Source organism: Takifugu flavidus, unplaced genomic scaffold (assembly GCF_003711565.1).
Source record: "Takifugu flavidus isolate HTHZ2018 unplaced genomic scaffold, ASM371156v2 ctg689, whole genome shotgun sequence".
Classification (NCBI taxonomy): Eukaryota; Metazoa; Chordata; class Actinopteri; order Tetraodontiformes; family Tetraodontidae; genus Takifugu; species Takifugu flavidus.
Window position 1 is genome coordinate 1 of NW_026622300.1, and position 9,707 is coordinate 9,707.

The 9,707-nt window shown below is 49.7% G+C and overlaps 1 long non-coding RNA gene across 2 annotated transcripts; it reads left to right on the top strand.

Moving 5' to 3' along the window:
- Positions 1-5,068: 5,068 nt before the first annotated feature.
- Positions 5,069-7,295, top strand: LOC130521084 (uncharacterized). Of its 2 annotated transcripts, XR_008949176.1 has the most exons (4): positions 5,069-5,375; positions 5,481-5,741; positions 5,906-6,165; positions 6,334-7,294. It is a non-coding gene; the product is annotated as an uncharacterized LOC130521084 (long non-coding RNA). The 2 variants fall into 2 exon arrangements; XR_008949177.1 differs by lacking the exon at positions 5,906-6,165 and having other exon boundaries at positions 5,075-5,375; positions 6,334-7,295.
- The last annotated feature ends 2,412 nt before the right edge of the window (positions 7,296-9,707 follow it).

Genomic DNA, 9,707 nt, shown 5'->3' on the forward strand with positions numbered 1-9,707 from the left:
TGGATGGATGGATGATGGATGGATGATGGATGGATGGAAAATGGATGATGGATGGATGGATGGATGGATGGATGGATGGATTGATGGAAGGATGGATGGATGGATGGATGGATGGAAGTATGGATGGATGGATGGATGGATGGATGATGGAGGATGGATGAATGGACGGATGGATGACGGATGGATGGATGAAAGGATGGATGGATGGATGGATGGATGATGGATGTATAGATGATGGATGGATGATGGATGGATGATGGATGGATGGATGGATGGATGGATGGATGGTTGGATGGATAGATGGATGGATGGATGGATGGATGGAAGTATGGATGGATGGATGGATGGATGATGGATGGATGAATGGATGGATGGAGGGATGATGGATGGATGCATGGATGGATGGATGATTGATGGATGGATGATGGATGATGGATGGATGGATGGATGGATGGATGATGGATGGATGGATGGATGGATGATGGATGGATGATGGATGATGGATGGATGGATGGATGATGGATGGATGGAAGATGGATGATGGATGGATGGATGGATGGACGGACGGATGGATGATGGATGGAGGATGGATGGATGATGGATGGATGGATGATGGATGGATGATGGATGGGTGGATGGATGATGATGATGTAAGATGGATGATGGATGGATGGATAGATGGATGGAAGATGGATGATGGATGGATGGATGGATGGATGGAAGATGGATGATGGATGGATGGCTGATGGATGGATGGATGGATGGAAGATGGACAGACGGATGGATGATGGATGGATGGATGATGGATGATGGATGGATGGAGGATGGATGGATGATGGATGGATGATGGATGGATGATGGATGATGGATGGATGATGGATGATGGATGGATGAAAGGATGGATGGATGGATGGATGATGGATGATGGATGGATGGATGGATGATGGATGGATGGAAAATGGATGATGGATGGATGATGGATGGATGATGGATGGAGGATGGATGATGGATGGATGGATGGATGGATGGAAGTATGGATGATGGATGGATGGATGGACGGATGGATGATGGATGGATGATGGATGGATGGATGAAAGGATGGATGGATGATGGATGGATGGATGAAAGGATGGATGGATGGATGGATGGATGATGGATGTATAGATGATGGATGGATGATGGATGGATGATGGATGGATGGATGGATGGATGGATGGATGGTTGGATGGATAGATGGATGGATGGATGATGGATGAAAGGATGGATGGATGGATGGATGATGATGGATGGATGAATGGATGGATGGAGGGATGATGGATGGATGCATGGATGGATGGATGATTGATGGATGGATGATGGATGATGGATGATGGATGGCTGGATGGATGATGGATGGATGGATGGATGGATGATGGATGGATGATGGCTGATGGATGGATGGATGATGATGGATGGATGGAAGATGGATGATGGATGGATGGATGGATGGACGGACGGATGGATGGAGGATGGATGGATGATGGATGGATGGATGATGGATGGATGATGGATGGGTGGATGGATGATGATGATGTAAGATGGATGATGGATGGATGGATAGATGGATGGAAGATGGATGATGGATGGATGGATGGATGGATGGAAGATGGATGATGGATGGATGGATGGATGGATGGATGGATGGATGGATGGATGGAGATGGACAGACGGATGGATGATGGATGGATGGATGATGGATGATGGATGGATGGAGGATGGATGGATGATGGATGGATGATGGATGGATGATGGATGATGGATGGATGATGGATGATGGATGGATGAAAGGATGGATGGATGGATGGATGATGGATGATGGATGGATGGATGGATGATGGATGGATGGAAAATGGATGATGGATGGATGATGGATGGATGATGGATGGAGGATGGATGATGGATGGATGGATGGATGGATGGAAGTATGGATGATGGATGGATGGATGGACGGATGGATGATGGATGGATGATGGATGGATGGATGAAAGGATGGATGGATGATGGTGATGGATGAAAGGATGGATGGATGGATGGATGGATGGATGATGGATGTATCGATGATGGATGGCTGGATGCTGGCTGGATGGATGATGGCTGGATGGATGGATGGATGAAAGGATGGATGGATGATGGATGCTGGCTGGATGGATGGTTGGATGGATAGATGGATGGATGGATGGATCTATGGAGTATGGATGGATGGATGGATGGATGGATGGATGATGGATAGATGGATGGGTGATGGATGGATGGATGGCTGGATGATGGATGCTGGATGGATGATGGATGAATGGTTGAATGGTTGAATGATGGATGGATGATGGATGGATGAATGATGGATGGATGGATGATGGATGGTTGGATGGATGACAGGATGGATGGATAGATGGATGGATGATGGATGGATGATGGAAGGATGGATGATGGAAGGATGGGTGATGGGTGATGGATGGCTGGATGGATGGATGATGGTTGGATGGATGGATGATGGATGGATGATGGATGGATGGATGATGGCTGGATGCTGGATGGCTGGCTGATGGATGGATGGATGGCTGGATGATGGATGGATGGATGGATGATGGATGGCTGATGGATGGATGAATGGATGGATGGATGGATGATGGATGGATGCATGGATGGATGGATGATTGATGGATGGATGATGGATGGATGGTTGGATGGATGGATGGATGATGGCTGGATGGATGGATGAATGATGGATGGATGAGGATGGATGGTGGATGGATGGAAGATGGACGGACGGATGGATGATGGATGGATGGATGGATGGATGGATGGTGGATGATGGATGGATGATGGATGGATGATGGATGGATGATAGATGGATGATGGATGGATGGATGATGGATGGATGATGATGGATGGATGGATGGCTGGCTGGATGGATGATGGAAGATGGATGGATGGATGGATGGAAGATGGATGATGGATGGATGGATGGATGGATGGATGGATGGATGGATGGATGGAAGATGGACGGACGGATGGATGATGGATGATGATGGATGGATGACGGATGGATGGAGGATGGATGGAGGATGGATGGATCATGGATGGATGGTGGATAGATGTATGGATGAAATGATGGATGGATGGATGGATGGATGGATGGATGGATGATGGATGGATGGATGATGGATGGATGGATGATGGATGGATGGATGGATGGATGATGGATGGATGGATGATGGGTGGATGGATGATGGATGGATGATGGATGGATGGATGGATGATGGATGGATGGATGGATGATGGATGGATGATGGATGGATGATGGATGGATGAATGGATGGATGATGGATGGATGAATGGATGGATGATGGATGGATGGATGATGGATGGTTGGATGGATAGATGGATGGATGGATGGATCTATGGAAGTATGGATGGATGGATGGATGGATGGATGGATGATGGATAGATGGATGGGTGATGGATGGATGGATGGATGGATGATGGATGGATGGATGAATGGTTGAATGGTTGAATGATGGATGGATGGATGATGGATGGATGAATGATGGATGGATGGATGATGGATGGTTGGATGGATGACAGGATGGATGGATAGATGGATGGATGGATGGATGGATGATGGAAGGATGGATGATGGAAGGATGGGTGATGGGTGATGGATGGATGGATGGATGGATGATGGTTGGATGGATGGATGATGGATGGATGATGGATGGATGGATGATGATGGATGGATGATGGATGGATGGATGGATGGATGATGGATGGATGGATGGATGGATGATGGATGGATGATGGATGGATGAATGGATGGATGGATGGATGATGGATGGATGCATGGATGGATGGATGATGATGGATGGATGATGGATGGATGGTTGGATGGTTGGATGGATGATGGACGATGGATGGATGAATGATGGATGGATGATGGATGGATGGATGGATGGAAGATGGACGGACGGATGGATGATGGATGGATGATGGATGGATGGATGGATGGATGATGGATGGATGATGGTTGGATGGATGGATGGATGATGGATGGATGATGGATGGATGGATGATGGATGGATGATGGATGGTGGATGGATGGATGGATGATGATGATGGAAGATGGATGGATGGATGGATGGAAGATGGATGATGGATGGATGGATGGATGGATGGATGGATGGATGGATGGAAGATGGACGGACGGATGGATGATGGATGGATGGATGGATGGATGGATGGAAGATGGACGGACGGATGGATGATGGATGGATGATGATGGATGACGGATGGATGGAGGATGGATGGAGGATGGATGGATCATGGATGGATGGTGGATAGATGTATGGATGAATGATGGATGGATGGATGGATGGATGGATGGCTGGATGATGGATGGATGGATGGATGGATGGAGGATGATGGATGGATGATGGATGGATGGATGATGGAGGATGGATGGATGGATGGATGGATGATGGATGGATGGACGATGGATGGATGGATGATGGATGGATGATGGATGGATGAATGGATGGATGATGGATGGATGAATGGATGGATGGATGATGGATGGATGGATGGATGATGATGGATGATGGATGGATGGTGGATGATGGATGGATGGATGGATGATGGATTATGGATGGATGATGGCTGGATGATGGATGGATGCTGGCTGGCTGGATGCTGGCTGGCTGGATGGCTGCTGGCTGGCTGCTGGATGGCTGGCTGCTGGCCGGCTGGCTGCTGGCTGGATGGATGCTGGCTGCTGGCTGGATGCTGGCTGGCTGCTGGCTGATGGCTGGCTGCTGCTGGCTGCTGGCTGGCTGATGGCTGGCTGGATGGCTGCTGGCTGGCTGATGGCTGATGGATGGCTGCTGGCTGGCTGCTGCTGGCTGCTGGCTGGCTGGCTGGCTGCTGGCTGGATGCTGGCTGGATGGATGGATGCTGGCTGGATGGATGGATGCTGGCTGGCTGCTGGCTGCTGGCTGGCTGGATGGCTGGATGGATGGATGATGGATGATGGATGATGATGGATGATGGATGGTCCTTCCAACGAGCTCCTCTCCTCGCAGGTGTCCCTCCACAGGAGGCGATCAGAGTCCTGAGTGTGGAGCAGGACTCAGTCACTCTTGCTTTCCCGCTCACCAGCACCTCTGCAGGCTACAAACTGCAGGTGGATTACTCATCTGACTCACATGCTGGCAGCCTGGTGATGGAGGACTACAAAGCTGTGCAGGTTCCAAACCTCCGTCCTGGCTGCAAATACACTTTCACCATCAAAAGGATTGCAGAAGATGGACGTCAAAGCATCGCATCCTCTCTATGAGCCTCAACAGGTGACTCACGATGATACAAGTTAGACTGTACGCTCATCTGTTAATGACATCATTGGTCAACTGGCGTCCAGTTTCAAGACCTAAGAGAAACTATTGTCCCCACAGATATCGGCAGTCTGACACAAATTAAAGTTTATCACACCAGCCTGGATTCGCTGTCTCTGTGCTGGACTCCCCCTGCTGGAGAAGTGAAGAAATACATGGTGACCTGTCGCAAAGGCCAGGAGATTGTGCAGGAGTTAACAACAACAGACCCCCACATTACTGTCACAGATCTGGAGCCGAAGGAGTTTTACGATCTGGAGGTTTCTGCTGAGTTTGTGAATGGAAGAATAAGTAAACCAGCGATGACCACTGGTTGCACACGTGAGCGACATTATTTCAATGTTAGCAAATTTATGTCAACAAGGACATAAACTTTTATTAACTTTATAAGTTAGACTGTACTCTGATCTGTTAATGAGTAAGAAATTGATCCTGGCCTAATTTGCCTTGACCTTCAACTTCATATAGAAACTATCATTTCACAGGTGATGACCGTCCTGTAAAAGTTGCAGTTATCACACCAGCCTGGATTCGCTGTCTCTGCGCTGGACTCCCCCTGCTGGAGAAGTGAAGAAATACCTGGTGACCTGTCGCAAAGGCCAGGAGATTGTGCAGGAGTTAACAACAACAGACCCCCACATTACTGTCACAGATCTGGAGCCGGAGGAGTTTTACAATCTGGAGGTTTCTGCTGAGTTTGTGAATGGAAGAATAAGTAAACCAGCGATGACCATTGGTTGGACACGTGAGCGACATTATTTCAATGTTAGCAAATTTATGTCGACAAGGACATAAACCTTTATTATTAACTTTACAAGTTAGACTGTACTCTGATCTGTTAATGACTAAGAAATTGATCCTGGCCTAATTTGCCTTCACCTTCAACTTCATATAGAAACTATCATTTCCACAGGTGATGACCGTCCTACAAACGTTACAGTTCATCGTGTCAGTCAATATTCACTGTTAATGCTCTGGACTCCCCCTGCTGGAGAAGTGAAGAAATACATGGTGACCTGTCGTGAAGGCCAGGAGATTGTGCAGGAGTTAACAACAACAGCCCACCACATTACTGTCACAGATCTGGAGCCGGAGGTAATTTACTATCTGGAGGTTTCTGCTGAGTTTGTGAATGGAAGAATAAGTAAACCGGCCAGGGCGAAGGATCACACATGTGAGTGAAATCAACATTACTCACTCACACTCACTCACTCACTCACTCACTCACTCACTCACTCACTCACTCACTCACTCACTCACTCACTCACAAAGTGAACAACTTGAGGTCAATGTGAAAATGTTATTCGTGATGTTTTACAGAAACTCCATCATTATTTTTATTCTTACATGGAGACCAGAAATTAATCAGTGTGATTTTGAAAAAAATTGTGTTTTCCTTAGAAGAGTCGGTTGATACACTGATCACAAACCATCAAGTCACAGTTAGAGTTCACATTTAATCAGAGTTCACATTAAAGGAGTAGAAAAGGTGAATGGAATATACTTCCAGATGTTCACCAAAGGATGGTGGTGATCAGAGATGTAGATCCTCACAGGGTTGCTGTGGATTCCTGCAGTGTGTGCAAATCACTGCAAATTATTTAAACTTATTAGTGTTTTTTTCAACTGAATTAAAAGCCTTTATTTTCATTGTAAACCCGACCATGCAATGAAATTTGGTGTTTGCTTCAGAATATAAAGTAAATATCAAAGATTCAAAGCAAGAGAGGGAAACAAATAGAAAATAAAGTAAGATAACAATTTAAGAAAAAACAAATCTAAATTGCTACAATATAACTTGAGGTGAACTATTAAAATGGAATTAAAGACATTTAACAAATGGCTCCAGCATTAGAATGTTTTCCACATCCCAGTGCCAAACTTTCACATCCATCCATCCATCCATCCTCTCTGCCGCTTATCCGGGGTCGGGTCGCGGGGGCAGCAGCCTAAGGAGAGAAGCCCAGACTTCCCTCTCCCCAGCTACCTCCTCCAGCTCATCCGGAGGGATCCCCAGGCGTTCCCAGGCCAGTCGAGAGACATAGTCTCTCCAACGTGTCCTGGGTCTCCCCGGGGGTCTCTTACCGGAGGGACATGCCCTGAACACCTCACCAGGGAGGCGTCCAGGGGGCATCCTGACTAGATGCCCAAGCCACCCCATCTGGCTCCTCTCAACGCGGAGGAGCAGCGACTCTCTACTCCGAGCTCCTCCCGGATGGCAGAGCTTCTCACCCTTTCTCTAAGGGAGAGCCCAGCCACCCTACGGAGGAAGCTCATTTCAGCCGCTTGTACCCGTGATCTTGTTCTTTCGGTCATTACCCAAAGCTCATGACCATAGGTGAGGGTAGGAACGAAGATCGACCGGTAAATCGAGAGCCTCGCCTTTGGCTCAGCTCTCTCTTCACCACAACGGACCGGTGCAGAGTCCGCATTACTGTGGACGCCGCACCGATCCGCCTGTCGATCTCCCGCTCCATTCTTCCCTCACTCGTGAACAAGACCCCGAGGTACTTAAACTCCTCCACTTGGGGCAGGATCTCCTCCTTTACCCGGAGAAGGCACTCCACCTTTTTCCGGTTGAGAACCATGGCCTCGGATTTGGAGGTGCTGATTCTCATCCCAGCCGCTTCACAGGCGGCGGCGAACCGATCCAGTGATAGTTGGAGGTCACGGGCCGATGAAGCCAACAGGACCACATCATCCGCAAAAAGCAGAGACGCGATCCTGAGGTCACCAAACCGGATCCCCTCAACACCATGACTGCACCTAGAAATTCTGTCCATAAAAATTATGAACAGAATCGGTGACAAAGGGCAGCCCTGGCGGAGGCCAACCCTCACCGGAAACGAGTTCGACTTACTGCCAGCAATTCGGACCAAACTCTGGCACCGATCGTACAGGGAGCGGACAGCCCGTATCAGCGGGCCCGACACCCCATACTCTCGGAGGACCCCCCACAGGACCCCCCGAGGGACACGGTCGAATGCCTTCTCCAAGTCCACAAAACACATGTGGACTGGTTGGGCAAACTCCCATGCACCCTCGAAGACCCTGCTGAGGGTGTAGAGCTGGTCCACTGTTCCACGCCCAGGACGAAAACCACATTGCTCCTCCTGAATCCGAGGTTCGACTATCCGGCGGACCCTCCTCTCCAGTACCCCTGAATAGACCTTACCAGGGAGGCTGAGGAGTGTGATCCCCCTATAGTTGGAACACACCCTCCGGTCCCCCTTCTTAAAAAGAGGGACTACCACCCCGGTCTGCCAATCCAGCGGCACTGCCCCCGATGTCCACGCGATGTTGCAGAGTCGAGTCAACCACGACAGCCCTACAACATCCAGAGCCTTAAGGGACTCTGGGCGGATCTCATCCACCCCCGGGGCCTTGCCACCGAGGAGTTTTTTAACTACCTCGGCAACTTCAGCCCCGGAGATACGAGAGCCCATCTCCAGGTCCCCGGCCCTACTTCCTCACTGGAAGGCGTGTTGGTGGGATTGAGGAGGTCCTCGAAGTATTCCTTCCACCGATCCACAACATCCCGAGTTGAGGTCAGCAGCACACCATCACCACTATACACAGTGTTGACAGTGCACTGCTTCCCCCTCCTCAGACGCCGGATGGTGGTCCAGAACCTTTTCGAGGCCGTCCGAAAGTCGTTCTCCATGGCCTCACCGAACTCTTCCCATGCCCGAGTCTTTGCCTCGGCAACCGCCGTAGCTGCACTCCGCTTGGCACGCCGGTACCCATCTGCTGCCTCAGGAGTCCCACAGGCCAGTAAGGCCCGATACGACTCCTTCTTCAGCTTGACGGCATCCCTCACCGCTGGTGTCCACCAGCGGGTTCGGGCATTGCCGCCACGACAGGCACCAACCACCTTGCGGCCACAGCACCGGTCAGCTGCCTCAACAATGGAGGCACGGAACATGGTCCACTCGGACTCAATGTCCCCCGCCTCCCCCGGGACATGGTCAAAGCTCTCCCGGAGGCGTGAGTTGAAGCTCCTTCTGACAGGGGACTCTGCCAGGCGTTCCCAGCAGACCCTCACAACACGTTTGGGCCTGCCAGGTCTGTCCGGCATCCTTCCCCACCATCGGAGCCAACTCACCACCAGGTGGTGATCAGTTGACAGCTCCGCCCCTCTCTTCACCCGAGTGTCCAGAACATGCGGCCGCAAATCCGATGACACAACCACAAAGTCGATCATCGATCTGCGGCCTAAGGCGTCCTGGTGCCAAGTGCACATGTGGACGCCTTTATGTCTGAACAAGGTGTTCGTTATGGACAATC